We start from the raw sequence: 9,420 nt of genomic DNA, 5'->3' as shown, positions 1-9,420 counted from the left end.
ACTGGCTTCACAATGAACGGCAATATTCCATGAATATCATAAATGCTAATGTTCCCTGCCTTTTCAGAGCCAACTAGTAGCCACGGGGATGGGGGAAGGCAACCCTGTTCGTTTTTAACAATGCTCAGTTTGCGGCCTAGTAGATTCTGTCTCACCCAGTCATGTCCAACAGCTTAAGGGGACAAATATTTTTCACTGTCTCTCTTTCCTCAGAAAGCAAATGCTTCCCACCCCAGATGCTACCCAAGTGAATATGCTGTAATAATCCAATGTTTTCTGTGGGGGAAACATTCAAGTTATCTCAGGGAAAACTAAGAATTAATGTGTGGCCTCCCAAGACCTCACACATACATACACAAGCTCACAGTCACCTGCCGAGCAATGACCTTGGAACAACACATCGTATTTTTTTAAATTTTTATTATTTTCAATTCTGTGTGTATGTAGTGAGGTGGGTATGTACACATGACTGTGGGTATGCAGGGAGGCCAGAAATGTCAGATCCCCAGGAGATGATGCTGAAGGCAGTTGTAAGCAGGAGCTACTCAACTTGAGTGGTGGGAACTATAACCAGAAAAGGCATAACTGTTAATAAAGGAATGAATTAACCCTCCTGTGTGGGGGTGCACATGGGCTCACATTGGATGTTATACGTCTTTATCACCATCACAGTCAGTATGGTGAACAGTTACATTGCCACAAGTTTGCCTCAGAAGGTATCTTTTATTTGGCCAGCAACACGGAGGTGACAAGAAGACACTGAAGTATCACATGAGTGACTGGTATTCAGTTATCACCCAAATGTATTTTTAAGAAAGGACTTTCATTGCTGAACCCCTGTCTCATAAACAGACATGTCAAGAGGATCCAAACGACAATGGCAAATGTTTGAAATTCAGAGGCCTGTGGTCAGCAGTTCACACTTGCTGGGCATCGTTGTGAGCACAGAAAGAACCACAACACTCTTGAGATGGAGACAGTACCAGTGCTCAAGGATTGCCAAGTGCTGGAGTCCCCAAAACAGTGGGTAGCTGAAGACCATGTGGGTCTTTGGTTTGGACCTTGCTTCCATGGCTCCGAACTCGAACTCCACTTCTGAGTTACTCTGTCTTTCTCTTTCTGTATTTATTACAGGGGATATTAACAAGTAAACGAAGTCAAAACTATTGTCTTCTTTTTTTTTCCACATAACTGTATCATTTTAATTCTTGTTCCAAGCTGCACACTGTAACAGACGACAAAAGCAGCCAAGACTCCCATGGGAGTCAACAAAAACAGCTGCACTCCATGTCCAGCCAGGCATAGATCTCACAGAACCCGAATTCACACCTCAATGGCAATTCTTGCAAACCGATACTGCAGAGAGGCGGGTCGTCGCAGCAGCACCAGGCCCCTTGTGACTGCCGGCTGGCTGGACAGCATTTCCAGCAAGCCAGTCCAACTAACAAACCCTAAGGCTTCTCCGCAGCCCACAGCCATAGAGAAATCCCCCTGTGTGACGAAGCCCAGGAGGACTCTGGAGCAGTGTGACGTCAGTCCCGGGAGGGGGCCGGACCAAAGCCCCCGTATCAGAGCTTCCTGCTCAGCTGTGGGCGTCCCTGCCAGACCCGTAGAGGCAGCGAGCTCTCGGCTCTGCCTCTTCTCCACTTTCTTCTTTTCTTTCTCTTTCAGAATCGGGCTTTTGAATGGATCACTGTGTCTGGATTCCAGGGGTCCATGGTAACAAGAATTCTGACTGAGCTGGAGCAGGTCCTCTTTGGACGGGACACAGATCATGGCGTGAGGCTCGGGGCTGCCCTTCCGGAGCAGGGACAGGCTGACCCATACCAGGGCTCTGGGGAAATCATCCAGAATGGACAAGTAGGCCTTTCTTGTCAGTTCTCGCTGGCCACTGCAGGGAGCCCGCCTGGCCTCAGAACTGGGCCCACACCAAGCAGAGAGTTGCTTCAGTAATTTCCTACTCCGCAGAACACAGAGCTGGCTAGCGGCGGCGGTATGGCTCTCACTGGCACCGTGGCTCTCACTGGCACCGTGCTCTAAGACCATCTTGGTCCCTGCCTGTGCTTGACAGTCTGTGTCTTCTGGCTTTGTGGAGTTGTTTTCAGGTATGTCTGCCTCATTAGACTGGCAGAGCTCTTCAGGGACACGGGGCACTGCGAGTTGTCTTGGGTTGTCTTGAGCACCAGGTACTGAGGTTACAGGAGATGCCTCTTGGGCCTGAACCCTGGACTCCCAGTCCTGAATCAGCTTGTCCCAGGGACAGCAGAAAGGTGCCAACGTGCCAAACTTAACATAGTTGGGCCTTTTGGCAGGAGGGCGTCTTTTGTAGCTTTCTAGAAGATCCTTAGCTTGATCTTCAGCAAACAGAACCCCAGCAAGGCAGTCTGGGAAGTCACCTGGGATGTTAGGTGATCTTCGATACTGAGAATGCACTGCCGTCTCTTTCAATCCCCCAACTCTTGCACCTCGGTAGATAAATGGAATCCAAAAAGCCATGCCCCAACCCTTGGGAAGGAGGACATCCCAGCCACTTCCCCAGCCCAGCCGGTCTTCGCCAGTCACTTTTCCTGGCTGTTGGATCAAAAGAATAGGAATCTTGGATTCTTGAGGCCCTAAAACAAGCTGTGACCCTGGCACCAGCAATTCACTTCTCATCCGATTTAAATCCTGATCAGAGATTTTACTCTCTGTGACACTCCTACAGATATCACGGCTCCAGATGAAGCTGTGGGCACACTCCACGGGCACGCCCTCCAGAAGCAGCTGTCTAACTTGCTCATTATCTTGGTGTCTTTCCGGATGCGGCAAAGCTCTGGACCGCTGTGGGGGCAAATTCGTTCTCGGATCCCTCACTGTCAATCCCAGAATGGTACCTGCAGGAATTTCCGCTGGTGAGGAGACTCCTCCCAGCAACTGAAAGACGGCTTCTTGTCTTTGATGAAGGACAGCGCCATCAGAGCTCTTGCAAGTGTCGCTCCACCAGTGATGGGCTATCTCCTCTGCATCCTCTTCCCCTGTGTGTAGAGGAGCAGCCCTCAGTGCTGTCAGGATGCAGTGGGAAAGAGGACCAATCAGCCGGAACCTGTTCATCTCCATCGTCAGATCACTGATGACGACCCCTGTAGGAAGACAGACCCACGAACGCGGCTGGCACGGGTCTCTAGTCCCATCTCCAAGAGTTCTTTTGGTGCGTCGAGCGCTCTCTGCGTCGTCTTTCCTTTTCCTTTTCTGGCCTATGCTGTCATCAGCTTCTTCAGGCTGACTTTCCTCTCGGTCTGCTGTCGGGAGTGGGTCAGGAACGGAGACACCTGAGCTGACGGGTTCTGAGCACTGGCACACTGCTCTCATTTCCTCCAGGACAGCCAGCTTAAGGGTCGGATGAAGCCAGATCCACAGTTGCCTATCCTCAGACGTATCCCCCGGGGTCTTCCTAGGCTTCCAGAGAAAAGTGACAGGCCCCAGCGTTTCTCTGGGATACGTATTTGCCCGGTAAAGCACGAGACTCCCTTGTCGCTTTCCAGACAAGCAGTGAACCGCAGCGAAGGTCAGTCCTGTGTCTGTGCTACACATCTGAGAAAGCGCCCTCAGTATTTCCTCCTCTTTGTCCTTCAACTCCAAACAACAGTAATACGATAAGTCCTGTAGGAGGCAGAGGTTCGTCATAGCGCGGTAGCTGGCCCGGTGGCTCTTGGACGCGGGCCTCTCCCCGAGGCAGTAACCCCACCTCTTCACCATGTGAAAGCGTTTGGCATGCCAGATGTGAGTCTCCAACCATATGTTCTTCTTCTGTCTACGGTTAAATTCCAGCGTCCGGTTTATGTGACATCTTCGGGCTTTGTGGCATTTATTTTTTGAAAGTTCCTTTTTCTGATGAGCAGCTTTCTCTGCCTCTTTTTTGGCCAACTCCTGCAACCGTCTAGGAAGGCGTTTGACATTGTGGCTCATGGCTCTTCGTCACATGTGCCGTGGAAGAGTCTGGAAAACCAGCGAATTCGATGACTTCTGGGCCACAGCTTTTAACATAGCACTGATTTCAGCAGCGCGTGCTTGGGCGAAAGTAGAGGCGGTTATGTATTTGGGGATCTCCTGGGATGTGCCCTCAGGACCTGCTTTCCAGCCTCCCTTTTTCTTAAACATGATTTTGGAGGAAGATTGCTCATTCCCATCAGACTCAGGGAGCAAGTGGGGACTCATCTTGTTCTGCCACTGCTGTGAGGTTCCAGAATGAAGTTCTTGTTTTTGAGATTGAAAAGGTCTCCCCACTCCAAAATGGTGCTTTCCACCTCTTTCAGCCCTAAAGCCAGAGGCTAAAGTCACATTAGTGGGCTGGTTCCTCATTTTCTTAGCATGTTTTCTTTCTTTTGCATTCGACATTTCTGCCAGACTCTCTGAGGGTTCCGCGGGTCAGAAAGCTCCCACCGCAGCGCCTGAGTGAGCAAGCGAGCTCAACTATTGTCTTCTTAAAAACGGGAGAATTTCAAGTGATGATCCGTAGCTGATGTGCTGTGCATATAGGTAAGCAAAAGAGCGAAGGGCAGTGTTGCCATTGGTAGTCCAGGGACTTACACCTGCATTAAGTAAAGAAGATTCAGGAACAGTAGCATTTTTTAACTTACCTTATTTTTCATGTAAATGGGTGTTTTACCTGTTCACCATGTGCCCTGGTTTCCTGAGGATGCCAAAAGTATCCATTGGAATTGGAGTTACAGAGAGTTGTGAGTCACCATGGGCCTGCTGAGAATCAAACCCCTGTACTCAGGAAGAGCAGAGTGAATTTTTTTTTTTTTTTTTGGTTTTTCGAGACAGGGTTTCTCTGTGGTTTTGGTTCCTGTCCTGGAACTAGCTCTTGTAGACCAGGCTGGTCTTGAACTCACAGATATCTGCCTGCCTCTGCCTCCCAAGTGCTGGGATTAAAGGCGTGCACTGCCATCACCCAGCTGAGAGTGGAAATTTTAAAAATAGAGAATTTAGAGAAAGGAACAAGCCTTTATCTTAGACCATACTCACCCTTCCTCATGCTGAAACCCTTTGATATATACAGTTCCTCATGTTGTAGTGACCCCCCAACCATATAACTATTCCGTTACTACTTCATAACTGTAATTTGCTACTGTTAAGAATCATAATGTAAATATCTGATATGCCACCCCCACATTGAGAGTGCTGCCTTAGACTCTTATGCTCACCCATCACTGTTTGCTCAGGTGTTGGAAACCTGGACTAGAGAAGATACCTGTCTCTGCATTGAAGGCATTCCTCCATTGTCCGCTCTGGGAAGACAAGGACAGGGCACTTCCGCCACAGAGGCAATATCAGCTGTGACAATTCAGGTCTACTTTGCTAGGCACTCAGCTGTCAACTGGATGTGATCGGTCCTTGCCTGGCCATTCGGTGTTTTGGTGTGTGGTCTTATTGAGTCTGCTGACGTCAGTAAAACTTGGACGGGAAATCGTTCCCTGCTAGTCTGTTACAAAGGACCTCTACCATGCCTTACCACGCTTTGACCCTCGTCAATATCCTCTTCCAGCTGCTGTTTTCCACTCCTTAAAGCCATAACAAATCAAGGGGCTTTCCTTTTTCAGTAAATTATGAGAAAGTAATCGCCGCACGAGGCAGGCCAGGTGAATCTCATTAAGCTCTTTTGATGCCGTTAATGCTAATTCATAAAAAGAAAATACCCTGAATTCTGACTTCAGCGCAGAGGGAAGCTCATTGGATTCAACTCACAACATGGTGCCACGTTTCTTTCTCCTCGAGCATGGTGAAAGGGCTTTGATGGATTGAATGAAAGAAAACAGAAGGAAAGGTTAAGTAATGGCATACTAAATTTGTTTGGGGAAGAGGGAGATTTTCCATGATCCAGGGAATACTTTTGAACTTACTTTTCCCTGTCTTTATTAATGACTGTGGGGATGAGAAGCAAATAGCATCTTAATAACTTCTGCAGGCGAATCACAACATCCATCTGTAGCACATTGTTAACATTCAGAGCCGAGAAACGAAACCAAGTCATACAGTCGGATTAGAAAGAGAGGGAGGCAATAAAAATAAGATCCAGCCTAGTAAGCTAATATCTCTGCAGGGAATGTTATAAAACACCTTTATGTAATAGAAGGAAGGTCCTTGTAAAGGTACAATGGCAGAAGAGACACGGAACTGTTATAAGAAACTAAAACAGGATTTACTACGTGCGCTGACAGCCAAAAGAGAATCGACTGAAGTAGGTGGGTGTTAAGAATAGGCACCTAGTCCCTCAGGGAAGAGAAGAAGAAGCCTCGGGAAGAAATGAGGGACTCCGCACGGTGTAAGACTTAGTTCTCAGAACTCACTGGCGGGGGAATAAGGGGAACCGGACACAAGAATTAAAATACATTGAGGAGGCAGAAAAACAATAGGAGTCAAATGACTTGAAGTAATTATGGAAAGATGAGAAAAATCAGACCTGCATGATTTGCCTAAATAGTCACTTTGAAGAGATCACCTAGCTACATATATGTAGAGAGGGGTAACATTAAACACACACACACACACACACACACACACACACAAGACTACAAGAGATTGAAAAAGTAAATGATATTGGGGAAATTTATGATGTTTTTGTATATATTTGGATATCAAAGTGCATCATGAGATAACTCTAAGATCTTATATTACTTGAATTATAAGGGAAGAGTGGTTACAAAATATAAATTATGAATGTTTCAGTTTTCCTAAATAACTAAGGATATATCTGCCATATATTTGTCCTTATTCTAAACATCCATTGACTCAACCCTTGGTTAGGAATGTATGAGAAATACTTAAACTCCCATCTATACCCCTAAAATAGAATATTTGGAATTGAGGATGTAATTGCTATAGTCCTTCCTAGCATGTAAAAAACCCAGATGTGATCCTCAGAGCTTTATAAATGGGGTGTGCTGGTGCATGCCCATAATCACAGTACTTTGGAGACAAAGGTAGAAGGAACAGAACTTCAAGATTATTCTGGTGCATCAATAATAAACCAGAATAGTTGGCATTTACTCCCTAATGTTTGTCAACTAGGATTTACCCAACTTCTAATGCCAGGCTGAGGTTAATTTCATACTCAACTTCCAACAAGACAGAAAAGGGTTTAGCTGTGTAGAAAGTTAATCGTCCAGCACAAAGAATATTCAAACTAGAGAATTCAAAGCTATAGGTTCATTCTTTCCTTTGGATCTGATTTTAACTCAACTTTCCTGCCCAAGGCTACATGCAATGATCCTAATCCTTGCATTCTCATGTGTCTCCAGTGATAACTAAAACGAGTCCTAATCAAGCTTATCTCTAGGCTTTTGTTTGGGTTTTCCTTGGTGATTCCATTTCTACTTCCATATCTTGAGCTGCTTTCATTATTTCATTCCACTGCTTACGTTTTCACAGACTTCATTAATATATGTAATCGTGTCCCCTGTAGGGTCCCTGAACATATTCATGATTGCTATACTTATAATTCAGCGATATTGCATTTCTAAGGGTCTACTGAGTGGGGCACTGGGTTCTGGTGGTGAGATATTGCCTTGGTTGTTAATGTTTGTGTTTTTATGCTGGTGTCTAGGCATCTGGGCTTGGGCTGCTTGTGATTTCAGGTGTTGATATGCGATCCTGTCTTTGTTGGGTACTTGTTCCATTCCTTTCTTTCTGTTGCCATCTCTGGATCTGAAGAAAGGGTGTGGCTGTGACCCTGTTTGGCCATGCTTCTGCAGATTAGGGTGTGACTGAGAGGAATAGGGTGGGCTAGTAGATAGGTTGAGAGGGGCTTTGGGAAAGAGCAGGAATAGGGTGGGCTAGTAGATAGGTTGAGAGGGGCTTTGGGAAAGAGCTAAGGGGATCCTGTCCACGCCAGGAAGTGATTCTAAAGGAGCTGGAGGTGTGCAAGTAGGTTGCAGTAAAACAAAGAATAATCCTCAAAGACTAGAATGAAAGTCCTGGGGCTGGGGGGCTACATCTGAATCATGTATCAGAGTCTCCAGTGAATGGAGTTGGGGTGAGAGGAGGGACACCAAGAAGCAGGTTGTTACCAAGCTGAGGGTGAGAACAAAGAGATCATAATGAAGGACAGGAAGGATAGTGTGACTCATCTACCTGAGTCCCTGATAGATGTGGCCACTGAGGATCCTGGGTAGAGAGTGTTTCTAGGTATTCTATCTGCAGCTGACGCAAAGCAGTGGGAATAGCTAGAAGGGAGGGTTGAGAGGGTCCATAGAAAGAAGGAAAGCTGGGCCCACATCAAGGTTTCAGGGAGTCCCCAGGACATGGAGGTAGAATGGGGGAAGAGGAACCTGCAAGTAGTCTGCTCCAGGGCTTAGAATGATACTGAAGAGATTGTAATGGAGGACAGGAAGGAGAGCAAAATCCACTACCTCATAAACAGTTATTTAGAAGGCAGTTTTACAGTAACATCTTGTTCATTTAGCAAAACAGTAGCAGTAACTGTCCTCCTCTCTCACCTCTCAACTATCAGCTTTTCCCAGGTTTACAGTACCAGGTGTGAATTCCCTCCTAGGAAGGGGACTCCAGCTCGAAACAGAAAGTGGTTGGTTATCCCTTTGACAACTTGCCACTATTGTACCAGTGAGCTCCTCTTGCCTGACCAGTCAGTAGTCTTGCCCATAGTGAGACTATTGATGACAATTTTCAGGGAAGAAGCTTGCAGAGTACCTTTCAGCACTCTAAGGGCTAGCCGGCAGGGCAGAAACTTCCACTTGCATTCCATCTTGATCTCTTTCTTATGTGACAAAGACATGTTTCATCTTTAGTAATAGTATCTTGCCTACTCGTGTGGGTGGGCCACCAAGAGCATTGGCCATTGCCTATGTTGTTTTCAGTTTACAATAATCTATTCCATCAACTACTAAAAGCCAGGAAGGAGGCATTTGAGCTTTAAAGTTCAATAAAATTAGTTGTCTCTATTTTTAAAAAGGTAAGCCAATATTTCCCATGATCTTAAATAATCCTTTACTATGACGGATTAGGAAACAAAACTGCTTCTATTTATCTATCTGCACTTCAATGCATTAAAAATGCAAACAAAATTCTCCTACATTTCTAAGAAACTAATACATTCAATTGCTAATCCATCTAAAAGTGTAAATCAAAGAAATTTTAAAAAATAGTCATAGTGTTCCAAAGAGAACACCAAAATTCTATGTGCTTTATAATAGTGTCAAAATTAAAAAACACAAATTTCACACATTCTTCAGTCATCCAATACTTTACATGGTATACCTATAGTAACAAAATATTAACAATATTAGAAGGGGGTGTGATGGCACCCACCTGTATTCCCAGCCTTTGGAGGCTGAAGGGGGAGAATTCAAATCTGCTGCATAAACCAAACAGTAAGAGCAAATATATATTAGGCCTCAATTTATAAAGTACTTTCATTCCGCC

General features: G+C 45.7%; 1 pseudogene; it reads right to left on the bottom strand.

Moving 5' to 3' along the window:
* Nucleotides 1–1,166: 1,166 nt before the first annotated feature.
* On the bottom strand, nucleotides 1,167–4,405 carry LOC142857769 (ribonucleases P/MRP protein subunit POP1 pseudogene; annotated as a pseudogene).
* Between the last annotated feature and the right edge of the window lie 5,015 nt (nucleotides 4,406–9,420).

The sequence above is a fragment of the Microtus pennsylvanicus genome, chromosome 9 (assembly GCF_037038515.1).
Source record: "Microtus pennsylvanicus isolate mMicPen1 chromosome 9, mMicPen1.hap1, whole genome shotgun sequence".
NCBI lineage: Eukaryota > Metazoa > Chordata > Mammalia > Rodentia > Cricetidae > Microtus > Microtus pennsylvanicus.
This window is presented reverse-complemented; position numbering and strand designations above follow the sequence as displayed.